Source organism: Notamacropus eugenii, chromosome 1 (genome assembly GCF_028372415.1).
Source record: "Notamacropus eugenii isolate mMacEug1 chromosome 1, mMacEug1.pri_v2, whole genome shotgun sequence".
NCBI lineage: Eukaryota > Metazoa > Chordata > Mammalia > Diprotodontia > Macropodidae > Notamacropus > Notamacropus eugenii.
Window position 1 is genome coordinate 642,484,583 of NC_092872.1, and position 13,653 is coordinate 642,498,235.

The 13,653-nt window shown below is 39.5% G+C and overlaps 1 pseudogene; it reads left to right on the forward strand.

The window, feature by feature from the left end:
• The first annotated feature begins 10,980 nt into the window (after nucleotides 1-10,980).
• LOC140520957 (bifunctional arginine demethylase and lysyl-hydroxylase JMJD6 pseudogene) lies at nucleotides 10,981-12,624 on the forward strand (annotated as a pseudogene).
• Nucleotides 12,625-13,653: the final 1,029 nt, after the last annotated feature.

Genomic DNA, 13,653 nt, shown 5'->3' on the forward strand with positions numbered 1-13,653 from the left:
TAGGAAGGAAAAAAGAGGAAAAGCAACAAAGAGGAACACTGCATACAAATTAAAATTCCAGCAGTAACTCTCAGGGAAATCTGAATGAAGTCCATTTCTTTCTAACTGTGCCAAAATAATTTTTCCTAAAGTCACTTTCCTTGATTCAAATCAAAACTTCCTATAAGTTGTTCCAGCCTCTCCAATCCTCACCCCATTTCTCTCACCTACCAGCATGATAGAACAGGACTAACATTATGAGATTTTTTTTGTCCTGACAAGTCCCAGATGAGTTTCTACTTCTCCAGTGTGGTTTTTCATTTTGTTTGTTTGATTTTGATGTTACATCAGTCTATGTCTGTGTATGTTTTCCTTAGGTGCTAGTCTGGCAGTTATCGACACACTTTATCATAAAGCCAGCCAAGAGTTTTGTCAAAGAAATACAACAGCATTAGCTGGCACTCAGCTAGCGAATCAGAACCCACATCATTCATAGCTGCCAAAAGCTGTTCCACTCACACGCGTATTAAAAAATAAGAGTATTAGAGTATTCTCTCTACTATACCAAAAATTAATACACCTGGGAATATATTTTCAATTGTTAGACTAAAACTCAATTCTTTTCATACTACTCTGAACTACATTATGTAGAAAATCACTTCTTCCTGTCTACATAACCATGGATACTGTGGCTCTGTTTGAGCAGTCATAAGTGAAACCAGGGCAGTGATCTCCAACCAATTTACTAGAAGATTGCAGAGTTTCAGCCTGAAGGTTTCCAATTTAGCTAAGTTTTACATCTCCTTCTCTGGTATTTGCTGAGATTCTCAAAGAAGGAATCCTAGTATCTCCTTCCTCTCTATTTATTGCCAGTACATCACTTGATCACTTTCAGGGACTTCACTCTCAGCCTCCTCTGTCCCTGCCATTCCCACTGCTAGATTGATTTCAAGGCTTTGGAATGAAAAAAATAACTCCTCTTCGCCAAATTGTCAGGGATCCCTGAGTTCACAAATGACCTTAGAAACAGCTAATCAGCAAGTACTTTTATGCCTAGCTTTGTGCTAGATCTTATGGTGGATAGAAGAGAATTATAGTATTCTGAGCTTTAAAGAAATTTAAAATCTAATTGGGAAAAGAAGATAAATATACATAAAAGAATTAGATAATATTAGAAGGCAATAAGCAATTAAATGCTAAGTTGAGGGGGGTACAATCAGTAAAGTACTATTGTAGTTCAGAGAAGAAAAAGAACAGTATGTGACATACTATGTGCTCTAGGAAGGCTTCATGGAAAAATGAACCAAAGTCATAATCACCCAATGGGGGACTTGAGCCAGTTCCCAGATAAAAAACTAGTCACTCAGTTCTCAAACTTTCTCAAACTGCAGAAGAAAAACTCCCCGTTTAGGTCTGGCAAGAGGAAGGGCCAAGACTTGACTGGAAGGTTTTACTTGTGACTCCTAAGGGGGAGAAATATTTGTTTCCAGATCAAAAGTAACTTAGTCTAGCACCTCTGGTCCGTAACCCTCAGTTCAGTCTTTGTCACTGCTTTGAAAAGGCAAGGGAACAAACTTTTATTAAGTACCTACTGTGTTCCAGGCGTTGTTGGGCTAAGCAGTGTTAAAAAATATCTCACCACAACAGGAGAGAAAGGTGTTCATTCACAAGCATGGACTTATATCTTGAGTCCATAGAAACGATCCCATAATCTGCATTAATAGTGGATCTTAGAATCCCATGCCCCCTTGCCTTTTTCCTGATGTGTCCTTTACAAATGCTGAGGATCTATTTAAGATTAAAACTGCAACCAAGTTATTGATTTTTTTTTTAAGTATTAAATAGCTCCACCTAACTTTATTATTAAGTAGGCAGGCCACAACTCTCCACCTTTCTATAAGATTAGCATGAAAGACTCCGACAATAGCTTAGCTAAAATCTAGACGTAACCTTTGTGGACGCTCTATGTGTACATGATGGCTCTCCCAGGTGGCAACTGGAGCCCTGTACTCCTGTAAGCAGCCTCCATGAATTCATAACTTACTTTCTATATGCCTAGAGAGATGAAGACTCTGCCAGATGCTAGAGCATAATAAACTCCAGATGCTGTCTCTCGTGATTGAAGGATTAAATGTAAACTTTTTAACTTCTAAAGTCCTTTGCAACCTATCTTTCCAAATTCACTCTATATTTCTCCCCTTCTTGTATTCTCTTGTCCAGCTATGCTGGTCTTTATGCTATTTCTCACACGAATTCCTCCTCACTTCTGCCTCATAGAATCCCTTCAAGATAGCTCAAGCACTGCCCTCTCCCTTGATTCTCCCAACTCTAGTGCACTCCTTTCCGAACCACTTTGGATTTCATTAGCTTTTATTTACTTTGTAATACATATTTCTTCTGTGTGTACTTGTATACTTATCTGTTGTCTCCACCAATAGAATATAAACTCCTCAAGCAAAAGGATTGTTTAATTTTTAGCTTTGTGTTCTCAGAGCCCATCACAATGTCCAGCCACTGAGTGACCTCCTAACACTCACACTCTGAGGTTTATTTGGAAGCACAAAAAAAAAATCATACCTACAATGATTCTCCTGCAGAATTACATTCAAGGAGAAGGTTCTCGTAATTGAAGAACTGAGACCAGTACTTTGCCATTGATATGATTATGAGGAAATAAGCCCATTAAAATGTATTTAGTGACTGTTCAGTCTCATCTCTCCTGAAGTTTTCCTCTTGCTCTGGAAAGCATCTGGCTAGTAAACACAATGGCCACAAAGAAAAATAAAAGCTGTTTGTTTGTTTCTTTGTTTCATTGTTTGTTTGTTTGTTTTCCAAGGGAATAAGAAAAGATGAGCTGACTTTCACCAGAGGTCAAAGCTGGCTGGCTAACCAACGTTTCTCTAAAGGCTGGTTGAATTGAATAACATAAGGAGAAGTGACTGCCAACTGGAGCTGACTTTTATTAGGAAAGGAAACTTCTTTGGCTCAGCGCCCTTTTCTCTGTCCTTCTTGATAACCTCTCATGAATTAAGCAAAAGGTTTTTGCTATTGCGGCATGCACATTGTATCTAAAATACCACAAGTAAGTGCCACTCTCTGCTTCCGGGCTCTGAAACAAGTACCTCTCGAGCAACCCCAGCTCACAGGGCAGACAAGATACTGCTACCAGCAAGGAGGGCATTTTCAGCATATAAATGTGAATATACATACATGTGGTGGTACAGTGGATAGAACGCATGTATATGTGTATATTGACAATGATCCCAGAAGGAAATCACTGTTCTACTCATTCATCAACTAGGGGTATTTTGACCTCATTATTATTCATAACAAAAATACCTTTCAGAAATATCTGACCTCAGACACTCAGCTAGCTATGTGACCACAGGCAAGTCATTTAACCTCTCCCTGCCTCAATTTCCTCAGCTGTAAAATGAGGATCATAATAGCATCTGCCTCCCTAAGTTATTGTGAGGATCAGTTGAGAAAATATTTGAAAAGCAATTAGCACAGTGCTGAACACATAGCAGACGCCCAATATGTTATTTGTTTCATTTCTTCCTTCCTTGGTGAATGGGAGTGGGGGGAGGGGTACCAATATTCTGTTTTCAATATGGCAGAATGTGATGACTTAGTAGCACCTTTCATTTCCAATAATGCCACCTCCAAGTGGTTCAGACTGTAAGGGCAAATCACACTATGTCCCTCAAATATCTCCCTCATTTTTAAACAGATGAAATAACTTTAAAATAAACCTTAGGCAACCTTGAAAGGTAAAATAAATCACCAAAGGGGAACATGTAGCCCAAGGGGTGCATGGGGTGGGGGAGGGAAGGAATTGAGGAGGAAGGAGTCCTTTTGCTATGTCCATGGCTATATAGACTTACAGTTCAACTCTTTTATTTTACAAATGAGGAAAGAGAGACCCAAAAAGGTTAAGTAAATTGTCATGGTCTATAGACCAGATTTGTTAGAACCCAGGGACAGAGTGGGATTATCTTATTTCACCATTGGATTTTAAGTAAACTCCAGATAGGATACATATTTCCAATGACTAGTATTTTGGTCAAAGTTAAAAAGAATCATAATGCACATTCATAGCTCATGCTTATAAAGTGCTATCAATTTAAGGTTTACAAAGCATTTTTTTTTCATGACAATTCTATGAAAGAGAGATTGTATTAGGAAAATGAGGTTTAGTGTTGTGAGGGGCATGTCCAGGATCACAGAACTGTTAAAAATATCAGAGTTGGAATTTGAACCCAGTCCTCTTAACTCCCAAGTCTATTATTCTTTTCACTGCAGAACCCTATGTTCTTCTAAGTTTCAGAAACCTTTTCACCATTGCCCTTTTTGAGCCTTCTAGGGCCATTCCAAGGCAAATTTTCTTAGTCAGAAACCTTTAGGATTTCCTGACTGATGAATGCACAAGTTTTTCACTAACATTTACTATACTTGGTTTAGTTGATCACCATATCATTTTCTTGAACCCTTGGCATAAAAGAGCACAGCTTACTTAATTATTCAGTGATAAATGAATCATCAGAAGACCAAATGAAGAGAAAGAAAGAAAGAAAAAAGGAGAGAAGGAGAAAAAAGGAGAGAAAGAAAAAGAGAACAGAAAAAAGGAAGGAAGGGAGGAAGGGAGGAAGGGACTGAGGGAGGCAGGGAGGGAGGGAGGGAGGGAGGGAGAGGAAGACAATTTTTTAAAACCCTAATAAAGGTTCAGGCCCAAAGACCTAGTGGATAGCAGTGTGTTGAAAGACTGGACGAGTATTCAAGGAACTTAAACTTCTGCCCTTTTTACTTACAAATTGTGCAACTCGAGTCTAGTTAATGAACCTCTTAGAGTTCCATCTTCCTCATCTGCAAAATTGGGATAATAATACCTGGAACAACAGCATTTAGCACAGTGTCAGGAATATAGTAGGTACTTAATAAATGCTTGTTGATTTAAATACATTATGAGACTGTAGTGTAGATCAAGTGAAGCAACATATATAAAGTGTTTTAAAAACTTGAAAGTGTTACAGAAATGTAATATGTTCTTTAATTTTTTGAACACATTTTTATTGATATCTTTTGTTTTTCAATTGTCTGTTGAACTCATGCAAACTCCTGGCATCCCTCTGCCTTTCCCCCTCCATATAACCATGTCATGTAAAAAATAACTTTTTTTAAGGAAAAGGAAAAAGACAAGAGAAATTTGATCAATACTTCAGAAAAAGTCTGAAAAACATATGCAATATTCAGTACCCTTGAATCTTCCGAGCCTGTTAAAGATTGGGGAAACCTTTCTTCTCAAATCTTGTTTTAAGAGCTATTCTTATTCTTTTTAATTCTTTAATTAAATTCACTTTTGATTGTTTTGTGGTTGCTGTTCTTTCCATTTACCTTGCATATATTGCATATATTGCTTGCTTGGATCTGCTTACTTTCCTCTGAAAGAGTTCATTAATTAGTCCTTAATATTAATTAGTTCATTATTGCTAATTCTGGCTCTTTTAACAACCCAGTCAAGTCAAACCAAGTCAGCAAGCATTTACTAAGCACTTATTATGTGGTAGGCATTGTGCTAAGTGCTGGGGATACAAATAGAAGAACAAAAACCAAAACCAAAACAACCAGTTTCCACATTCTAATAGGAGAAGGGGGCAGGAAAAAGATACCAACATAGGAGCATGGTGGGAAAAGAAGTCCAGAATACCAGAAGAGGATCACAAGAGAAATGAAGGAGTGAACATGACTAACCTTCCTTAAAAATGGAAGTTCTGGAGAAATGAGGGGCAGAAGGCTCTTCTATCATGAGAATGCTGCAGGGACAAAAAATCTTCCAGGATGAGATGGAAGCGGAATACTGTGGGAAAGGCAGCTTCCAAATTGAAAAGAATTTTGTGACATACTGGAGAAAGAAATCTGGACAGTCAAGTTTGTGACTAGGTCAAATAGTCACCAGGTAACTTTGTCACCAGGTCATTCAGTCACAGACTAAGTTTGTGACCCTGCACAAGGTTTCAGATGACCTACTGGAGGGGAAATTCTAGTCTAACTCTCTCATTTTACAGATGAAGAAACTGAGGCCCAGAGAGGCTGACTGGCCCAAGATCTCACATGCTATTTGAACCAAAGACCTCTGAGTACAGATTGATATTTCTTTCTACTTTGCCACAGTGACTCTGTTCTGCAGTTCCTCATCTTTAAGATGAGAATAATAGTACCTGTCCTGTCTACCCCATAAAGTTGTTGTGAGAATAAAAGAAGATTGTGCATGAAAATGTTGTAAATAGCATAAAGCCCAATGTAAATATATTGTTATTTTCTCTAAGTTCACTAGAAAAAAATTCAGGTATCTTTTTAAAGAATTGCATAGTCTCCCTGTTGCCCACATGGAGATCACATGGAATCCAAAGCAAAGTATTATCCAGAAGTTCCAGAAGGGACAATCTTAAGAACCAGATTAACTTCCAAAACATTCAGTGGTTTGGACAGAATTCTCCTTCCCTTCCTTCATTTGGTAAAGTGTCTGGGAAAAAAGTCAACTAATTGTCCAGCCCCAACCTGGTACTCAAATGTGGGACTAATGAAAGGTTCCTGGAGTCGTCATTCAGAGCCAAGCCTTTCAAGCACCACAGGTGTATACAGGGTATCCCAAAAGTCTGAGAGCAGTTTTAATCTAGTAAAGCTTAAAATTGCACTGAGATTTTTGGGATACTTGATATCGATGATGTCCACAGCAGTGGTCATCCATAGGATTCATCTGAAATAAATAAGGAGTCAGCTAAGAGCTAGCCTGTGTTGAAAATTCCAAATGCACGTATTAGATTTTTTGGTTTCCTATTTCCATAGTGTTCTTCCTGTCAATCTTCTCAGCTCAGTCTACATAATAGAAAAATCAAAATAAATAGAGCAGCTAAGGGTAAAACAGGTCTGAGATTTAAATATAGTCCAGGTGGGGTTTACTAGCCAAATTTAAATTTCATTAAAGAAAAGGGCTTAAAAAAAGAAACAAAGAAAAGGTGTGCATGATTTTTTTTCTTGCTTCAAGAAAATCACAGCATTTGGGGTCTTCCTTCTCCTTTCTACTACAATCATTACCCATCTCTAATGCTAACATGAACAGGTTTGAACTGACAATGGACTGAGAATTTCTAGACCAATAAATACGCAAACCACTAAAAGTAGTTGATGTATTTCCACAGTCCAGGAAGAGTCTCCCCAGACAAACTCTCCACCCTTGCCTCAGCAGCCTTCTTCTCCCATTGGTGATGCCTCCAGCGTACCCTCATTTGCCTGTTCCTTCCACTAATGAGTTCCTCTCTCCATCTGAGGAAGTACTCACCGAGTTCCTCTCTGAACCTCCGTTTGAGGAAGCACTTGTGCCAGCTGTCATCGGGGCCAGCCCATAACTGCGCCCCCACCTGCACCCCAGACCACCTCTCCCCCACCTCTCCACATTTTATGTATTGTCTTCCCCTGCTAAAATGTAAGCTCCTCGAAGGAAGGACTATCTCTCTGCTTGTATTTATATTTCCAGAACTTGATAGAATTCCTGGCACAGAATAAGCATTTAATAAATGCTTTATCCAAATCAATCAAAAACAAGCATTTTAAATGTATACTGTGTGCCAAAGCACTTTTTAAAAGGTTAGATATGGCAGAAACAATGGAAAATACTTGTTTACTCAGAACTGAACATGGACCACAACAATGTATTATTCATTTTAAAATTCTGACACATTGGATAATAAGGAGTAGAAGGAAATAAACTTGGATAAGAAAGTGAAATGCAACAGCTTGGACAGGTCAAGTTGCAAAGGGCAGGGATAGCCTTGGATGCTAGGATAAAAAAATTGGTTTTGATAAAAATAATCTAAATCACTTTAATAAATGTTAATTAACATTAATAATAAATAATAAATTGACTATCAACTAATCAGCCAATTTATTAATTTTTGATTATTAAATATGCAATTACTGTGTATTAATCACGTATGCAACTATTGTGTGTTAATTTTAAAATTATATATTTAATTGAATATTTATTATAAAATTGTATATTTATTAAAATGTTATTATTAAAGATGATACTCTTGTGTATTCCCAGTCACCAGTGGAATGAAGCAGGCCTGTGTGATTGCTCCCATGCTTTTGGCATGATGTTTTCAGCAATGTTTTCAGACACTTTTAATGAGGACAAAACAGCATCAAGGTCAGCTACCACACTGATGGTAAATTATTTAATGTGAAAAGTCTACAAGCCAAAACTAAAGAGGAAGGAGAGTTGGTATGAGACTTTTTGTTCACAAATGACTGTGCCTTCAATGTAGCCTCTGAGGCTGAGATGCAGCCGAATATGATTTGATTCTCTGCTGCTTGTACTAATTTTGGCCTGACAATTAACACCAAGAAAACAGAGGTTCTCCAAGAGCAAGCGCCACACCATTAATATTTGAAATCAGGAGATGGAGAAATTCTGAGGGTTGTGGATAACTTCACTTACCTCAGCAGTATCCTTTCCAGGGATGTCTACATACATATGAGGTTGACTCACACATTGCCAGAGCTGGTTCAATATTTGTGAGGCTCTAAAGCAAAGTATTGGAGAGGAGAAATTAGGCTGCCTACCAAACTGAAGGTCTACAGAATGGCTGTGCTCATCTGCATGCCTGTGAAACCTGGAAAGTCTACGAGTGCCATGACAGGAAACTGAATTGCTTCCATTTGAATTTTCTTAAGAAGACTCCAAAAATCACCTGACAAGATAAGACACTAGACACTGAGGTCCTTTAAACAGCTGAACTGCCATGCATTCAAACCCTCCTACAGAGAGTACAACTCTGATGGGCTAACCACATTGTTCCGATGCCAAATGTATATTTGTTTAAAAGACTATTTTACAGAGAACTTACACAAGGCAATTGCTCACATGGAAGTCAAAAGAAGCAATACAAGGTCATTCTCAAGGTCTCTCTGAAGAACTTTGGAATTGATTGTGAGATGTGGGAGCCACTCACTGGCACAGGATTGCCCACCATGATGTGCCTGAATCAAAGAAGACACTGTGCTCTATGAGCAAAGTAGAAATGTGAGCTGTGCAAATTTAGAGATGTCTATCTCCACTTCAAATGTTTATATGGTCTATTCATGCCTGACATTTGGTAGAGCCTTCCAAACTCTGATTGGCCACAGTCAGACACACCGTCCATTGACCCCCCCCACACACACACACACGCAGTGATGTTATTTTGGTCTTCTTTGACTATGGACAACCATTGTTAAAGTTTTTGTTATTATTGTTATTAAAGTATTATTTATTTGTTAATTTCTTAATTTAATAATACTATTGTATTAATTATGTGTCAAACACTGTGCCAAGTATAGAGTACACAAGCACAAAAGGATGAGGCAATTCCTACTCATCTGGAGTTTGCATTCTAATGGGGGAAACAACAAATATGAATATAAATATATTCAGCATAAACGTAATGTGAATAAATACAAACCACACAAAATAGTCAAATACAAGCTAGTTTGGGAGAAAGGGCATTTACACTTGGGCAGACTGGAAACACTTTCATGCAGAAGGTGTCTTAAAAGAAGACGGTCTCTGGATTATAGACATGCGGAATGGCCATTGCAAAGGCATTAAGTTATGAGATGAAGGGAGGTGTTTGAGAAAAAAGAGAGTAGAGACCACTTTTTAGGCAATGGGGGAGAAATACAAAGTTTGGGTCCGAGGATAAGACACTGTCCTTCTCCTCATGAAGTTTACTGTTTAATAGGGGGATATGACAGGTATGCAAATAACTATACTACAAAGTCACAGGGGATAATTACATAAGACAGGAGCAAGCAAAGAGATACCAGAAGAGGAAGATTCATGGAAGAGATGGCATTTGAAGGAGGATCTTAAGGGGAACTGCAAGAAGTCTACCCAAGGAAGGTGAAACTAGCAAGTCAATGAAGGCAAAATGGGAGACTTGAGGAAGCACATGATCCCAGTGCCCACCCTGAAGGAGCTGACAGACTGACGTCCCTTTCAGCTCTGACATTCCAGGATTCTGTGTCTTTTTAATTTGTGTTAGGTGTTGAAAGTAACCAGGGCATAGAAAAGTACCTCAGATAGATGAGTAGGCCATGAGCAAAGTCAGGGAGTCAAGAAAGTGCTGAGGTATGTCTTGGAAAGAGATTCCTAACTCAGGGTCTTTATCAAGGCCTATTGTCAGTTTTAAAAGATCTATAAAACTGGGATGGCAAAAAAAAAAAATGTCTTTATTTTAACTAACCTCTAAATGCAATTTAGCATTTCCTTCCTTTATGAATTTAAAACAAAGCAACATTATATTGAAAAAGCTTCCATAGACTTCCTCAGACTGCCAAAAGGAGTCAGTGACACACAAAATGATTCTGAAACCCTGACGTAGGGGAGTAACAGGGGATAAGACTAAAAGGGTTTCACAAAGTTTCAGAGGATCTCAAATACCTGGCCAAAGAGTTTGGAATTTAGTAATGAGGCATCACCACTGAAATAGCATTAATAAAACCTAAATCTGTTTATATGACAAATATACGGCTAAATGCATTTATTAGCCAATTGAGAACAATCTATACACACAGTTGAATTATATATCATAATATATGCATGATGCTAAACAACAACAAAAGTGCCCCAAACATAGATACTGAAGCACATACATAATCATTTGGTATGTGCCAATAACTATGAGGAAAATAATAGAAATGTGGAAACACCTACAATGGGCTCATGGCACAGTTGTCTAACCTTCCAGGATCTAAGAAGCTTTTGACAGGGACAGCAAGATCTAGTGAAAAGAATGTTGGATTCCTGAGATTAAACCCTGGAGACTAGAACTCTGGCTTTGACACTTCCTCCCCAGAATAACCTTATAAGTCACTTAACCTTTCTTGACTTTAGTGTCTGAAATGAAAGGGTTCTACTAAATGACCTTCCAGCTATTAGAAAACCCCAATCTTGAGTAGGGCGCTATTGCTCCTTGCTCCTTTTCTGCGGATCCGGGGTAGGGGGCGGATCGCGGAACCTCCTGGAGCTTGTTGAGTGAGGCGAAGGCATAGCAGAGACGGGCGAGGGTTGGCTGGGGCCTCCTGCAGGATGAACCACAAGAGCAAGAAGCGAATTCGAGAGGCGAAGCGCAGCGCGCGGCCCGAGCTGAAGGACTCTCTAGACTGGACCCGGCACAACTATTTCGAGAGCTTCTCGCTGAACCCCGCCGCGGTGGCGGATAACGTGGAAAGAGTGGATGCTTTGCAGCTCTCTGTAGAAGAATTTGTGGAGCGCTACGAAAGGCCTTACAAGCCCGTGGTCCTGCTGAAAGCCCAGGAGGGCTGGTCTGCCCAGGAAAAATGGACTCTGGAGGGTCTGAAGCGAAAATACCGGAACCAGAAGTTTAAGTGCGGGGAGGATAATGACGGCTACTCCGTGAAGATGAAGATGAAGTACTATATTGAATACATGGAGAGCACCCGCGATGATAGTCCCCTTTACATCTTCGATAGCAGCTATGGGGAGCACCCCAAGAGGAGAAAACTTTTGGAGGACTATAAGGTTCCCAAATTCTTCACGGATGACTTGTTCGAGTATGCAGGAGAAAAGCGCAGGCCTCCTTACAGGTGGTTTGTGATGGGGCCGCCACGATCTGGAACAGGAATTCACATTGATCCCTTGGGTACCAGCGCATGGAATGCCTTAGTACAAGGACACAAACGCTGGTGCCTATTTCCTACCAGTACTCCCAGGGAACTTATAAAGGTGACTCGTGATGAAGGTGGAAACCAACAAGATGAAGCTATTACCTGGTTCAATACCATTTACCCCCGGACACAACTTCCAACTTGGCCACCAGAGTTCAAACCCTTAGAAATCTTACAGAAACCAGGAGAGACTGTCTTTGTACCAGGAGGTTGGTGGCATGTTGTTCTCAACCTTGACACTACTATTGCCATCACCCAAAACTTTGCCAGCAGCACTAACTTCCCTGTTGTGTGGCACAAGACAGTAAGAGGAAGGCCGAAGTTATCAAGGAAGTGGTACAGGATTTTGAAGCAAGAACACCCTGAGCTGGCAGTCCTAGCTGATTCCGTTGATCTCCAAGAGTCCACAGGCATTGCTTCTGACAGTTCTAGTGACTCCTCCAGCTCTTCCAGCTCTAGCTCTTCTGACTCTGATTCTGAGTGTGAATCTGGCTCTGAAGCTGATGGAACAGTGCACAGGAGGAAAAAGAGGAGAACCTGCAGTATGATGGGCAATGGCGACACCACCTCTCAGGATGACTGTGTGAGCAAAGAGCGCAGTTCCTCCAGGTGACCGAGTAGGATGGCTGTTGATTTTGAAGGACAAGCTCACACAGGGTGAGGGTAGGGAATCCCAATGGATCCTGCAGATGAGGTGAGGGACAAAGAATACCAGTCAACTGAAGACTGCCCTCAAATGTGAATCCGTTTGCTTGCCAGTTGATTTAAATGGCCTTCTCCACCAATTCAAATTAACATGGTTTGTTCTACAAAGGAAGCTAAGAACCGCTGTCTAAATGGTGCCAAGAAAAGCATTCACATTATTTAATAAAAATGGAATCCGTTTTATAAAAAAAAAAAAAGAAAAAAAGAAAACCCCAATCTTTACCTGGTAGCAACTGAACTATGGAAATTTATAATGTAAATAATGGAATGTTCACTCTCATCCAGCAAATTTGCCTGAAACAGATTCACTTGTCATTGGGCGTGACCACATCCCATATATAATGTGTGTATATGTATATAAGTACATGTATGTATGCATATGTATGTATGTGTACATGTATACATACACAAGTGTGTATATGCATGTGAGTGCGATATATATAATTGTATTGTGTATGCACACTCATACAAATATGGTAAAAGTCTTAGTGCAGCTTTAAACTTTTATAGCTTAAAAATGCACCAAGGCTTTTGGGATATCCTGTTATAAATATTGCTTGCTTGAGAAATTAGGACAAAAAAATGAATTCTGTTAAGTTATGCCTGGCTACTGATTCACTTGCTCTTTGAAAGGTGTTTGTTCAATCAGATTCCAATCTGTTGGCAAAATCAAGGACATGACTATCCCTTTGTATAGATGACATTGCATGGATAAGTGGTCATTGAAGAGGAGTCAATTCAAGGACTGGTGACTTAGAGTATTTGAAGGAATATCAATATGTATGTTGATATTTAGTATAAGGTCAAGAGTTAGAGTAGAAAGGGAGACTGAGAGTCAGGTACTGAACTTATTAAGAAATAAGAGAGGATGCCCTGGGCAGGAAGGAAGGGGAGGCAGTAGGTAATGACCTAGAGGGGGTGATAAATTTGAAAAACTTGAGCCTAAAAGGAAAAAGAAGCCACTCAGTAATGATGATAGAGGGGTATGAGGAGCAAGGAGCATTTTGGATTCTTGACAAGGGAAGCAGAGTCATCAGAAGGAAATAAAATTTCACTGAATACCAGAAGATGGGATTGAAGGAATGAAAAAGGGAGAAATTAAAGATGAAAGGTAGTTAGATAATTATGGAGTAAGCATTCCAGAGGGCACAGTGGAAGGGGAAGGCAGATCTGAAGTAGGGGGCATTATTAATAGGAGTAGATAAGAGTAAGAGAATGGGCTATAGGGGGTGGAAAATG